Source organism: Equus quagga, chromosome 16 (genome assembly GCF_021613505.1).
Source record: "Equus quagga isolate Etosha38 chromosome 16, UCLA_HA_Equagga_1.0, whole genome shotgun sequence".
Taxonomy (NCBI): Eukaryota; Metazoa; Chordata; class Mammalia; order Perissodactyla; family Equidae; genus Equus; species Equus quagga.
Window position 1 is genome coordinate 58892174 of NC_060282.1, and position 16001 is coordinate 58908174.

A 16001-nucleotide genomic window follows, 5' to 3' on the forward strand; every position below is an offset into this window, starting at 1 on the left:
TTGATCATAGTTGCTCGTCATTTCCTTTTTACTTTTGAAAACTTGAAGAGATTAATCTCTTTTTAAATTGCTTTTTAATAGCTACCGCACAGTATAGTTTTCTAATTATCTAATTATGATTATTTACCTATCTCCTTCACGACATAGAATATTTTCTCTTTTACTATTCTCATTCTTCTCCTCTACTCTTTCCCTCATTTCAGTGAGAAATTTGGAGAGCTTTCTTGCTGTTACTCCCATATTTCAATTTCTGTGTTTTGTAGGATAATTCTGAACTTAGAAATTACCTTGGTATATGTCTCTTTCATTTTGAAAGTTTTTCTTAAACTCATATTATATATTTCCAGAAAACCTATATTTTAATATATTAAATATATGTATATTAATTTCTCATTACTTTTTCCTCTTATCAGGATTTGCCCCCATCTCAAGGTCCTGATTTGTAGCCTCATTTGCTGTCTGGTTCGAGTCAAATATTTGCTCTTAGATGGGCACTTGGTAATATACTCTCAAAGATTTTGAATATCTTTGAATTTTTTTTAAATTCTGTCAGGTGAATAAATCTTGATTGAGTATAGGATTCTGAAGTGACAGTCTTTTTAGCTTAGTAGTCTGCTGATGATATTCCACTGCCTTCTAGCTCTCATAGTTATGAACACACATTCCAAAGGCAGTATGCTATTTTTACAGGGATCATTTGTTCTATCAAGACTCTTATAAAAAAAATTTATGTATATATATGTAAATATTGAATGTACATATTTTATAAATACATGTAAATATTAATTTTTGCATTTATATATATGTGTAGATTTCTTTTTCCAAGGGTCTGATAGAGAGAACAAATTACTCCCCTACAAAATAACAAACCGCCTTTGGAATGTTTGTTCATAACTATGAAAGCTTTATAGAGATAGATATAAAGATAGATATATTGGTGTATAGATATATTGGTATATAGGTATTTTTCTATATAAATATTTACCAAAACTTATCATTAATTCATCAGAGACCAACCTTTATTTCAATTTATATACAGCTATGTGTCGCTTAACGAAGCGAATACATTTGAAGAAATGCATCATTATGTGATTTTGTTGTGGTGCAAATATCACAGAGTGTACTGAAGGGGAATAAAATTTGCCACCCCAGAATGTGTCTTAACATGCGGATTATTTTAGGCTGATTATTTTTAAGAAACAAAGTACTCAGGTTTTCTTGTTACCTCCCCCTTAACTGCCTAAAAGAATTCAGATTAAAAAACCTGTCTCAGGGGTCTGGCCTGGTGGTGCAGTGGTTAAGCTCTCACATTCCACTTCAGCAGCCAGGGTTCACCAGTTCGGATACTGGGTGCGGACCTATGCACCACTTGTCAATCCATGCTGTGGCCGGCGTCCCACATATAAAGTAGAGGAAGATGGGCACCAATGTTAGCTCAGGGCCTGTTTTCCTCAGCAAATAGAGGAGGATTGGCAACAGACGTTAGCTCAAGGCTAATCTTCCTCAAAAAAATGAGAAAAAACCCAAACCTGTCTCAGAAAGTAAGCTATTACCTTAACATAACATGAACTAGGTGGTAGAAAGCGAGACACCTAGAAAAGCCTATTTGTTCGGCTCCTCTCTGTTTTCTTCTGTGAAACTTGTTTTCCAAATGTTTGCTTCTTTTCACCTACTTGTGAATTGCCTTTGTTTCCTTTGAGGCCCCTGACTCTCCCACCCCCAACCTCTTCTTTTGTTTTAGGTTGAAAATGGTATTTAAGGTGAAGGCTTCAGTCATTTTGGTGAGTTAGTTTTTCTGGGTTTCTTCCATGTGTACATGTTATTAAACTTTTGCTTGTTTTTCTCCTATTAATCTGTCTCATGTCAATTTAATTCTTAGATCAGCCAGAAGAACCTAGAAGGATAGAGGAAAATTTCTTCCTCCTCTACAGTACTTAGACAAACCTAGATGACGTAGCCTACTACACACCTAGGCTGTATGGTACTAATCTTGTGGGACCACCGTCGTATATGTGGTCTGTCGTTGACCGAAGTGTTGTTATGTGGTACCTGACTGTACTAAAATTTTTAATTCAGAAGTCATAGTTTTCAGCTTTAAGAAGTCTTTCAGTGCTGTTTTTTCTCTCAAATGCTCGTTTTCTGTTTATTTATACTTCTATTCTTGCTCTAACTCTTCCAGAAGTTCAATTTCATAAAGTGTGACTTAAGATTCTTCAATCTACTCCTCTCAACCAAGCTATTTTTGGATCCTCATAAAAGAAAACTAAAAGAGTTTGTCATCCACTGACCTGCACTACAAGAAATGCCAAAAGATGTTCCTCACGATGATGGGAAATTATACCAGTTACATAAAAAAGGGTGAAGAGCATCAGAAGTGGTAAATATCAAGTACAAAAGCAAAAGACTATTTCCCCCCGCCTTTTACCTCTTATCATATCTTAATAAACCATATTAATGTTTAAAACCAAAATCACAATATTGCCCTGTGTCCTTTATAATGTATGTAGATTACACAACTATAGCATAAAAAAGAAACAAAATGGAGGAGTATATAGTTGCCAACTTTCTATATTTTATATAAAATGGTATAATAGTAACTGTCAACAAACTTTAAAAAGTTAATCATGTACACTGTAATCACTAGAGCAACCACTAGAAAGGTAATGGATGGTGTATGTCGGAAAAACCATTAGGAGTATTGAAATGGAATTCTATATAAACATTCAGGTAATCAAATAAAGGACAAAACAGAGGAACAAAAAAGGAGAAATAAGTTTAAAACAAATAATAAAATCTTATTTCTAGACCCACTTATGTCAATAAGTATATTAAGAATAAATGGACCAGCCACTTCAATTAAAAAAAGGCTCAGGTTATTAAAGAATAAAGAAAACAAGACCCAACTATATTCTGTCTACAATAGATATTCTTTAAACAAAAAGATACAGATAGCCTAAAAGCAAAAGTATGGGAAAAGATAGAGCATGCATAGAGTTAGCCCCAGATAATTGGAGTTATGTTAATATCCAATGAAAGATTTCAAAACAAAAGAGTATTACCAAAGTTTTCTTTTTTAAGTGAAAATTCATCAGGAAGACTTAACATTTAATAAAGAAATATTACCAATAATTCATGAACCGTTTTAGAAAATAGAGGAAAAGGGAACAATTTCCATCTCTTTTTATGAAGCCAGAATTACTAAAACCAGTCTCAGGCACCCCAAGAAAAGAAAACTACAGACCAATCTTCCTATTCACAAGAATCTAAAACTTTAATAAAATATTAGCAATTTGCCATGAACAGTTCTAAAGAAAATTAACTCCACTTATAATAGCATCAAAAAATATGTAGGGAAAAATTTAACATAAAATATGCAGGACCTGTTAACTACAAAATACTACAAAGGAAGATTAAATAATACCTAATAAATGAAGAGATATTCCTTATTCATGGATTGGGAACTGCCATGTTGTTAAGATGTCAATTCTTCCCAAATTTATGGGTAGATTTAATCTACTTTTGAACAAAATCCTGCTAGACATAGGCATCACTTCTGGTGATGGTCAATTTAGAAGATCGGTAATCTTTTCCTTAAAAGTCAACTATAAAACTGGACAAAGTTGACAAAAACAACCATATTAGCGTTCTGTAAATTGACCAAAGACATACAACAAGCTGAGACAGTTTATGTGTAAAAAACTGCTCAGTTTCACAAAAGAGCTATTGAAATCTATAGCATTATGGCCTAAGGCTGATCCCATCCCCTCCTCCTCCAACTCAGTGGATGCAGAAGTTTTGCTAGAGAGGAATAGGCTGTGAAAACTGGTAGGTTCTCTGCTGTGGTCAAACAGACCCACTCTATTTGAAGCAGTGGTCAATGACCAACACCCAGTGACACTGTCAATGGAAGTGGAACTGGATAGGTTGGGGGGGGGGGGTCAAGACATCAAATCCTTTTTGGTATTGATCTAGTTCTCTGGCATGCCTTCCCTGCAAATAATATGCCAGGGTATCCAAGATACTAAATGCTTCTAGAAAAAAATGGACACAGCTGTGTAGATTGATTGGTTGTATTACAAATCCGTTATTGTTAATATGATATGGACACTCAAAACACTTTGACATTCTTTAATTTCAGCATTAGTTAGTAGAATTAATACAACTTTTCTATAATGTTCTTTAAATCCTCTGACGCACTCTCACACAGATATTTCTAACATGCCACCTCTGTTCTCCAACAAATCTCGAGTCCACATTTGTACTTCTGCCTCCTGTCTAACCTCAGAAGTCTCTTCTATCCAAGAATAACACCTACCTCCATCTGTGCTTTATCCCCATTCTTTCTTATATCCTTTGATCTTCCCTCCGTTAATTATTCTCATCTACCTGTGTTTCCAGCTTCTTCATTTCAACTGGCTCCTGATCTTTAATGCAGATTCATGTCTGATCTCTCTCATTTTTGTCTCTCTTCTTTTGTACATAAAGAAACCTATTGAAGGTATAACCTAAACTTATTGCTATTTTCTGCCTCTACTGTGTTACAAAAATTCATTATAGTGTTGCGTCACCCACTCTTCTACATTTTATTTCACAAATCCTGTCACTTCCTCCAAGTTCTCATACTACTTGGCCTCTGCAGCATTTGTCACTGATCAGTCCTCTTTCAGTCTTCCCTCCTGAATTCTTTCCTCTCTGCTTCTTTAGCCACTCTTTTCATAGGGCACTGTATATTCTCCATCCTTCAACTCATTATTGAAATGCAGTTGTTCTCCAGCATTCCACTCTCAGTCTGGTTCATGTCACTCTATACCTTCTCTCTAGTTGATTTCCCTTGCTCTTATTATCAAATGTATAGCAATATCTGAAACACTTGTCTCCAGACACTTATCTCTGGATTTTGTTACCCAAAATCCAGATCTGAATATCCAGTTGTCTGTTAGGCAGCTCTGTTTGGATTTCACATATATAGCCAAAGCTCAGTACATTCAAAATCTTTATTTCCACTATGCCCCATCTCTGCTCTTCCAGATTTCATCGTCTTAGACATCTAAGCTAAAAAATCATAATTCGTACTTTCACAATTCCAAGAACAGTCTATCTCCTTATTCTCTCCAGGGCAAACTATTTACTACAGGGAACATAAATTTAGATTTCTGCTGTTTTTAAATCTTAAATAAATTCAAGAAAATGTCAATTCTATCAAAGAAAAGAAGAAAAGTGAGACGACCGAAAATTTAGATCTGTTAAATCAAATAATAGAATTGAATAAATTAATAACCTTATAATTTAAATGGCATTAAAATAGTAATTTCTAATTTCTAATTACTAATTTCTAATTACAAAGGTAGTTGACATTACCTTTATCAAATTGACAATGTAATATGCATGCTTTTGAAGTTTTCTAAGAATATAGAGAAATAGTTGAAAAATTAATTCTTAGAGCATAAAAATTATTGGAAAACAAAATAGAAAAACTTCCAACTGAAGAGATAGGTCACAAGGGGCTATTACGAACCAAAAAAACTAATTAAAAGACAAAACATCTCACATCTACACTTTTTTTTTAATTTGAGAAATAAAGATGTATTTCTCCCAAAGCCCAAGTAGAAAAACAGTCAGGAAAAATCTAAAGAAAAAGAATGAGGGCTATATCATTATTTTTTACAACATGTAAAGATAAATAATGGGATGGCAGTTAACAATATTTATTAAGAAAAAAGCAAACATTTGTCAGTTACTTACTTTCCAGAACCTTGCTGCATATTTATAGGCCTTATTTCATTTAATCCTCAATGCAACTATAAGACGTAAACATTATCACTAGTCACATTCTACAGATGGGTAAACTGAGGCTTAGAGAGATTAAGAAATATGTTCACTGTCACAAAATTAGTAAGAAATAGAGCAGAGATAGGAATAGTCTGTTTGATGTCAGACTGCAGCGCTAACCACCATGCAGTGGTTTTCAAAGTCTGGTCCACAAACCATCTACATCAGAATTATATGAATTCCTATCAGGAATCTGCAGTTTAAGGAAATAACTCTGGTGATCCTTAAAGGCTTATACATTATGCTACACTTCCAGTTTACGGGGAGAGAAAGAATGGCCCGATACTGTCATTCATGAGTAATGGTACAGTGAAGACATTATATAGAAATTCTATTTAAAAGACTCAGAAACTAGAAAACCTAAAGTACTTTTCATGAAAAATGTACTTGATGACCTATTTTAGTCACTGGAAAGATGAATGAAATAAATATCGCAAGACTGAGGAAGTGGTAGTGTGAAAGATTGGTGGCTACGGTAATAGCTTGCACTTTGTGGAAAAGTTACCTAACCTCTTTGTCCTTAGCTTTCACATCTGCAAAATGGGAATAACAACAGCTCCTGTGTCAGAGAGTTGCCACGGGGTTTAAATAAGATCGTTTACAATATGCCTTGCAAAATAAGGAGTGCTCTAAAAATGAAAGCCTTATTTTATACACTGGTCTCTCAAAATGTGAGAGAATGTATTTCAAAAGAATCTAGATTACAAGGAGGCGAAGTCCTTGAGAGAATAGTCCTCTGTGCCAAAAGAGAATTTAGCATGCTGAACCAGAATACACATTGGGCCTGGAGTTTAGAGAGAAGCGTTTGTATTGCGTTAAGGAATTGTTACTCAAATTTCTTTCAACGACTGTGTGTCTTGGAAAAAAAAGAAAAGCTGAATGTTACTTAGAGTAGTGGTCTCATCGATTCCCCCAATAAGGCACTTTCATGGAGAAACCCCTCTAAGAGATTTCCCATCTGATTTCACAGAAGATGCTCTCACTGTTATGGCACCATGAGGACCTAATGTCTCTGGTTTAGAGGCCAGTCATACACGGCAGCAGCAGCAGCAGCAGCAGCAGGAAAAGCTAACAGAAGCCCAGAGTCTGTCTTCAGAGAGCAGCCAGTAGAGATGAAGAGTAGATGAAGAGTAGATTACTGACTCCAGAGTACATGGCAGGTACCACCTAGGGACTTCCTAAGTAGAGGTCAAAGTCCTGCTGTTACAGAGGTAGGGGTTAATGAGCTAGCAAATTAGGATATTAATATTAATGGAGCATCCTTAGTACTCACAGGCTAATGAAGTCTGGGGTCATTGGGGTTATATTAACATCAAACAAAGTGGAATTTTAGGCCAAAGGCATTTACCAGGGTAAAGAGAGCAATTTTTTTGATGAAAGAAGATAAAATCTATACTTATTACCTGGGTTGAATAACATAATATCAAAAATATAAAGCTAAACACTACTAGAAATATAAAAAGCAATTCAAAACACCATAAGGGTATCTTACAGTCTTTGCCAGATGAAGTAAGAAAAACATTTTAAATCATTTTAGAGACTCTAAATAATACAGTTAATAAAATCGTATATAAGGGAGATTTATATATCCATGGAAATGTTAGTACCTAAAAAAAATGTAAAATAAATTTCAACAAAGGAGAAATTCTCCAAAGCAGAAAAGATATAGGCCTTATTTTGTGAGGAAAAGAATTGCCTATTAAATTAATAACAAGAGGATTAAGTATTTTCTAATCACTTGGAAATAAAGAGTATCAGAAAATAATAGCAGTGAGAGGAGCACATATTCAAATCCTAACAGAAACATATGCATCAGTAGGAAAATACCCTGAAAGCTTTTAAGTGTTTAGATAATTAAGAAAGAAAATGTTCAGTCAATTTCATCCATTAAAAAAGTAATTATAAAATAAACCAAAATATTGGGAGAGAAAACAATTGCTAGTTCTAAAAAAATTAATGATTTAGAACAAATAGGAAAGAATAATTTATGAATAATTCCTGGAGTGTATTCTTTGAAAACAACCAAAACTAAAAATGTGTAAAATTATAATAAATAGAGAAAACGTATTTAGAAAAATATAAATGAGTAGAGGAGAGAGATATTTTTAATTATAAAAGATAAATATGTAAAATTCTGTTTTAATAAATTAGAAAGTCTCCATGAAATTGGTGATTTCATATTAAAATGCATTATTTTAATTCTAAGAAACCTACTAAAATTGAGAAGAACTTTAATGAAACATTACTATATTGTCACTTCAAAAACAAATCTTGTTTTAGGATTACCTTTAAAAGGTGTTGATGAAATTGGCTTATGAATTCTAATATGTTTTCAGTTAATTCTCTCCTGTGTTCTAGTCTTATGTTTATAAAACTATATAAGTATAAATATTTACAATTCTTATTTATTTTTCACTTACAAGAACTTTCAGAACAATGTTACAATGCTAAATATAGGCCAATTCCATTTATGAAAAATCCATGAAAACTAAAGTAGAAAATTGAATTCATCACTATGTTAAAAAATTAATAATAATAAGTCATGACTAAGCAGGGTTTATGATGAATACAAGGAGACATTATATTCAGAAAGTTAATAATATAATGAATCTTTTTGATCACTTAATGTAGTAGATTATCTTGTTAGAATATTATACTTCCTATATTTCAAATTGGGTCTACTAAAGAGTTAAATCTAAATGTATTCCCATTAAAATTAGTATAACAAATTTTTGATATTCTGCCTTTACAACAATTTGAAAATAAAATTTGAACATAAAGCATGAAAACAAGATGTGAAAATATAGAAACGAAAAAACATAACATGAGAAGCTACAAAGTTGAAAGCAAAAATATATATGGTGGAGGCTTTTCCAAGAAAACAAGAATAGTCAGGCTCCAGAAAAGAAAAAAAAAGAGAGTTAATTATTAAAAAATGGGCAAATACTAGGAACAGGCAATTCAAAAAAGAAATGCAAATATTCAGTAGACGTATATAAAGATGTTCAACCTAACTAGTGATCAAAACCAAATAAAATCAGTAGGTAGGTTTTTCTGTTTACCAAATAGAAAATATTTGAAAATGTAGGGAACCTGGTGTGGTCAAGATGGTAAGAAAATAGGTATTTATATACATTGTTGACAGGGCACACGAACTGGCAAGTTCTTTTGGAGGAAAAATTTCAATATGAACCAAAGTCCTAAAATACGACTCTGAATTCAGAAGCTCTCCTATAGAAGAGTAATTTAATTTCTAAGAATTTATTTTCATTCACTCTAAGAGGAAACTTATGGATATAAGCTGACATTAATCAAGAATGATTTTCTTAGTTACTTAAGGTAACTACTTAAGATGTAGGGAGAGTTCCCACCTGATGCACAAGGCAGGAGCTGGTTCTGTGGGGCAGTGTTCTAACCTGCAGCCCTTTCTGACTATACCACACTGTTTCTGCTGAGGACCTGCCTGAACTGGCCTTTCATTCCATCATCAGTTGGGAAGGACACTGTTTACCTCAGCCCTCCTTCTGCTCCGTTCAGTTGATAAGGAATTCATCAAGTCATGCTCCATTGCTGGTGGCTGGCATTCCTGTGGAATAGAGTATCATTGTACAAATAATGACAGTTAACGTTTATTGAGTAATTACTGCGTACTGGGCATTGTTCTAATGTGCTTTTTGTGTATCGTACTCAACACGTAAAACAACCATATGAGGTAGGTATTTCTGTCTTTCTTGTTTAAAAGATGGAGAAACTAACACATAGATAAGTCAATAACTGGTCCAAGATCACCCAGAGACTATCGTATGTCACTACATTGCAGCTCCCCACAACACTGGCTAAGCGCTATCATTCTGTGTATACACAAAACTCATTAAAAGATTTAATTCTTCCTGGGTCAGGGCTCCCAATGACATTCTAAATTTAACCTGGAGCCTTCAAGAAAACTCTTCAGAAGCACTCATGTCCCCCTTATCTATTTCTGTATAGAATTCAAACACATGCTTTAGGAGTGGGAGAGGATGAAAAGGAAACACTGATCTGTGAAGGCTAAGTAGGGAAACCAAAACTGAGCAGTAGAGGGAGAAATCAGAGGACAAAGGTGTGAAAGAAACAAGAAAAGGTTTTCCACTGGATTGACTGTAGGTTCCCCAAACTCTAGATGAAGAGTTAAAAATAATTTCAGGGGCCAGCCTGGTGGCTCAGCAGTTAAGTGCACACATTCCACTTCGGCGTCCCCGGGTTCACTGTTCGGATCCTGGGTGCTGACATGGCACCACTTGGCAAGCCATGCTGTGGTAGGCGTCCCACATATAAAGTAGAGGAATGTGGGCATGGATGTTAGCTCAGGGCCAGTCTTCCTCAGTGAAAAGAGGAAGATTGGCAGCAGTTAACTCAAGCGTAATCTTCCTCAAAAAAAAAAAAAAAAAAGAAAGAAATTTCACTAGTCCTCTTCTCCCAGGCCTCCAGGTAGGGAGGCAAGGAAGTGTAAGTTTTCTGTCCCATATTTCTGATCTCTGTAAATATTCTGAATACTTGTAGTTACAAAGAAGATGAGTCTTCTCATAGTTCTTGGACATAAGGGAATTTAGATTGACTTTGAGAATTAAACTTTAAATCATCATAACATGGATGAGAATGGAGAGATACAAATTCACCATAAAGAAATTGACTTTGCTAGGGCAGCCCGATTTTGCAGATGCATTTCCTAAACAGTATTTCTTGGAACGTGAGTCCTATAAAAAGTCCTTCATAGGAAAATCGAAGCCTCCCACATCCACACTGTGGGATTCACAGGGCGCACTAGCGTACTAGGGGCTCTGAGGAATCCTGCAGGACTAACACATTTGATTCAGTGTTGATTCTGCATTTATTTGATAACGTGTCTGCCTTTAGGGCCGAGGAAGCCTTGATAACATACATATAAAAAGAAGAGATTTTGGAGGTTTGGTTCTATTTAATGTTCTAAAGTAAGTTGACTCTTCTCTAGATGTCGCAATATAGTAGAATGAACATGGGTTCTGGGATCAGCTAAAACAAGATTCCCTGATCTGGGATCTGCCATTTACGAGCTCTGTGACTCACTAAGTTATTTAACCTTTTCGAGTTTCTCTTTGCTAACCTGTAAATTGGCTTAATAACGCCATTTGCGGCTTTGCAAATCCCCCCACTTATATTAAAGTCACTAGTGTCCTATGAGTCAGGTATAAGCTATTTTGCTGATTTTGTGGTGTCTGGCAAGTTATTTTTAGAATCTACCAATTGATTTGCTTGTAACAGTTGAGCCTGGTCTGGGTGCCTGTGGGTGAGGATGGGGCGTGGCGTTGTCAATGCCAGATTTTTATGACCCTTTTCTTTCATGCCACTGCCTCTCCAACTTGTATTTCTGCAGTATGCATATTACTGACTACACACAGGGCCAGATTCCAATCTCTCCTTTGTAAAGCGTGCCAAGAATAGGGCAGAGGGTTGGGGGCTGTTCTGGGGAATTTCTCTATTTCATCCTCGTGATTTTAATTTTGATCTGTGCCTGAACACCAGATTTAATTTTTATGTCCGGCTCTCTTCTCTTTCTTCTTTAACTGCTCCTTCCATGAAACTGTGTTTTTCGGGAAATCTTAGGCACATGAGCTTGATTCTGTATTTGGTTAAATATCGTGCAAGATGGTAGAGAAGGTAAATTAACAAATACAAACACTGGGAGAACACTGAAGCAAGATCACATAGCTTTTAATGCAGCTTTTCATCTCTTCTTCCATTTCTGTAATGGAAATTCCTTTAGCGATGTTAGTTTAGTTTATTTAGATTATATCATTTAAGAGTTTGAAGATAGCTCTAGTTTCACTTCAACTTAGAGCAATGTTTATAAAACTTCTTTGGGCCTAAAGAAACAGCTGATGAATTTCCAGGACAGTTAATTTGGAGCTCAAGGCAGACCAATCTGCTCACACCATTTAAACAGACGATCCTCCCAGTGGGCAGAATGACTAGTGAGGAGAGGACAGCCAGGTTGGTGCTTTGGTTTTTTAAACTCTGATAGTCAAAAATAGAGATTTTTTAGATCACGGAGTGTCTAAAACAAGTAGTTGATTTAACCCCCTTGAATCCTTCTCGGGACAGTAAACAAGGGGTCTTAGCTATATCCTGGTAGGAAGTAAATTTCTTTTGGAGAGCAAGTTAGTGTTTTGTAAGGAACAAGAACTTTTTTTAAGGTCCTGAGGATACCATTTAGCAAATTTTAGCACTTTCTTTAGCGATACCCGAGAGCCCAGAAAGATTTAATGAGCCTTCGAAAGTGCCAAAGTTACTTTAAGGGAGTGACATAACTGGAAGAATGTAGCGAAGCACACTGGAAAGTTTCTTTGAATGGCTTTGTAGATCAAGGGCAGATAAAAAAAGGATGAATTCTAAACAGAGAAAAGACTTCTCCATGTGATAAGCTTTATTTTATCCTATCAGGTAGTATTGCTAACAACATTCCAGATATAATATAATGCAAATAGTGAAATGCCTTTGAACTGCTTATTCCTCGCCTACATTTATTCTGTTGTCTTAAGATCAATGAGAATATTAATACCTTCTTTCAGGGTTTGAGAGATGCTTTTGGATCTAATGATGGTAGTTTCTATTGAGCGTGTTTAGGTCAGAATAAAGTATTTTGGGTCATGTTATTCCTGTTCCACCATGGTTTGTTTTTGCTACCTGCTGTTACCACCAAAGGTGAATCTGAATTACAAATAGTGTCTCTTAGGATTACAAGGAAACTGGGAAATATTTCCACGTTTCAGAATAGAATTTAAGTAACTTGGAGTAATTCTCAGCACCACAGGCAAAAAATGGCAAGTGTTTTAAACTGAGTGTCAGTACTAAAATCTTATGTCTATGTAGGATCACACTGATGTCACTGGCATTATGGATAAACGCAGAAGAACTTTTATATGCTATATACGTATCCTTGAAGAATGCCTTAAGATCATTCTAATTAAATTATAAGAGTAGATGTTTAAGACCCTTTGGCCTCTTTAGAAAAGGGTAACAAAGCATTTTGAAAGAAAATCTGATTGATATATTCTATCATCTTAGTTTCTTCATGATTATTACCTCACCTTGGGGACTTTTTTGTATACTTTGCAGACTTTTCATATACTTTGCTGTTTATTACAAGGTTTTCTTTTCAGACAAGAGAATCTTGGAATCACGTACTGGAGGTACCACATTTACTCAGTGATTACTTTGCCATGTGATAGCCAATCTTCCCAGATATTTCAACTTCCTTCAGCAAACAAAAATCGGATGGTAAGAATATGATAATGATGTTGATTATCTCCACTGATTTTCCTCTGATTTCAGTTCCTTTTGTTTTTCTTTCTGGGTATATAAATTCACAGAAATAAGAGAGAAACTACAGTCACAAGGGGAGCAAGGCACCGTGTGAACCTGATGGAAGTGGACTCCACTTGGCACCTTTGTGCTGACTTAGTTCAAGCCCTTGGCGTCTCTCCATCAGACACAGCCTGGGGTATGAAGATTTTGTATGAGGCCAATCAAAACCTGTGACAGAGTAGAACTGAACCAACAAACCACCTTTTTGTTAAGACAGTTCTGAATACTAGTCTCCAGAGACAAAAGTAAGCATCCAAAGGCTGCTGTAGCATCTAAAGGCACTTTTTCCCTGAAAAAGTGAACTCAAAAATATTCTCTGAGGGTTGGAATGCTTAACTTTTAAATCCCTTTTACTATTCTCTTGAAATTTGTCTAATCTGGGGCTTCCCAAATTTTATTGCACATTAGAATCACCTGGGGGACTTTAAATATCCTGATGCCCAGATTGCATCCCAAAGCGATTAAGCCAGAATGTCTGCAGTGGAAGCTAGGCGTTAGTATTTTTAAAAAACTGTTCATCATCTCAGACTGAAACTCCGCACCTATTAAACAATAACTCCCCATTCCCCTTTTACCCCAGCCCCTGGTAACTACCATTCAACTTTCTATCTCTATGAGTTCGAGTACTCTAGGTACCTCATATAAGTGGAATCATATAATATTTGTCCTTTCATATCTGGCTTATTTCACTTAACTTAATGTCCTAAAGGCTGTCCATGTTGTCATGTGTGTAAAAATTTTCTTCCTTTTTAAAGATGAATAACATTGCATTGTATGTATACACAACATTTTCGCTATTCATTCATCCATCAATGGACATTTGGGTTATTTCTACTTTTTGATTATTGTGAATAATGCTGCTATGAACATGGCTGTACAAATATTTGTTTGAGTTCTTGCTTTCAATTTTTTTTGGTGTATAACTAGAGGTAGAATTGCTGGATCATATGGTAATTCTAGGTATAGTTTCCTGAGGAACTGCCATATTTTCCACAGCAGTGGCACCATTTTAAAACCCACCAGCAGTGTACAAGTGTTCCAATTTTTCCATATCCTCACCAATATATATTTTTTTAGTAATAGCCATCCTAATGGTTATAAAGTGGTATGATTGCTTTTTGACTTTCAGTATGTTTATCCCTTCTCTTTTTTTCCGGGCCATCTCCACTTTGGCTTTTAATTCTTCCCTTATACAGCTTAGGACCTTGTTATTCAAAGTGAGGTCTGTGGAACTCCAGAATAAATATCATCTAGGAGCTCATTAGAAATGAGGACTTGAAGTCACCACTCTAGACTTACTGAATCAGCATCTGCATTTTAACAATTTCTCCAGGTGACTCTTATACACATGAAAGTTTAAGAAGCACATAATACATCACTTCAGTTACTCTTGACATCATCTTCAAGATCTTTCCGCCTTTGTCTTTCTATCACACTCACATCACAACCCTGAAACCTTCGATTAGTTCAAACATCTGTATTGCTGAACATAGTTATACAAAGTTACCCCACCTGGAGGATTGTTGCTGCTACAAAGTCATGATTTTCAACCACATATGGACCCTCACCACGTCCTTTTTAAGGGCCCCTTGTCAATTCCGTGCCACGTTATCAAAAAAAAAGCAATTCTGATCTGCAATACTCTTCTCGTTTACCTTTCTCAACCCATCTTACTCCTTTCTGGAAAAACTTGCATTCTTCTTCACTGAGAAAATAGGAGCTTTCAGGTGCAAAGCCTCTCAGTTTAATTGCCTCCTCACCTATATTCTAATCACCGACCTTCTCCAATGATAAAGAAGGAAGCACTCTTATTCTTTTCATGGTTTCATTTCCCCATCTATGGCCTAAATCTCAACTCTTTCTGTTTCTCCTTCAACCACCACTTGTTCTCCAAAGGCTTTCCCTTAAACACCATTCAGTTGTAATCCTGACTATTGATTTCCCCTATAAGACTCATTTTTCTGAAAAAACTTCAGATGAACCATAAACAAATGATTTTGTCCTTTTGGAATTCAGCCACATTCACCTCCAGGTACCTGAGTTGACACCTGGCTGCCATCCTTTCTAAGAAATTACTCCTGGCTATGATTTCTCTTCTCAAGTCAACTTAGGGCTTCCTCTTCTGAGCGCCATAATAGTCATGCATGCCTTTATTACAGCACTGATGAAGCTGCACTGTCATTGTCCCTATGCCTGTATGTAAAATCTAGACAGTGAACAAACTGAAACAAGTATTCCTGGCATTTAACCCCATCCTGGCATATGGTGGATGCTCCGTAATGTTTGTGGAATGGCTGAATTAAGGAAATCCAAATTCTGATGTGCTCTAACACTCTGACCTCTGGTCCAACACTGGTAGCAGCAGTTTTCTGTCTTGACCTGTCCTGGCCCAGAGCTGCTTCTTGCATCTTGCAATAAGAAATATTCCTGTGTAACTAGAGGGGGTGTTTTCTGTGGCAGGGAACAATTGTCTAAGTTTTAACTTCCTGAAACCACAGTTTTCCTTCGTGTATATTAATTTCAAGCTTATTTTGCATTAAATGAGGGAGAAAAGTCTAATTTATTTGTAATTTTAATTAGCAAGTCAAATATTTTGGGGATTTATAGCAACCAAGTAAAATTGGTTCTCTAACCTGAATCTGAAGCAATTTCTTCAGCATTTTCAAGACCAAGGTGCTTCTTAGACTTTAATATGCAACAAGATTACCTGGGGATCTTGTTAAAAATACAAATTCTCATGTAAATTCTGCATCTGTAGTCCTGGGTTGGCTATGAGATTCTGCCTTTCTAAC

At 35.6% G+C, this 16001-nt stretch overlaps 1 long non-coding RNA gene across 1 annotated transcript in view; it reads left to right on the forward strand.

Annotated features, from left to right (window-relative positions):
- The first annotated feature begins 2016 nt into the window (after positions 1-2016).
- The window catches only part of LOC124228161 (uncharacterized), a 44863-nt gene continuing 30878 nt past the window's right edge, over positions 2017-16001 (forward strand). Inside the window, exons 1-3 of the long non-coding RNA XR_006885646.1 lie at positions 2017-2377; positions 13005-13122; positions 13215-13454. This is a non-coding gene — a long non-coding RNA (uncharacterized LOC124228161). The remainder of the gene's footprint in view (positions 2378-13004; positions 13123-13214; positions 13455-16001) is intronic.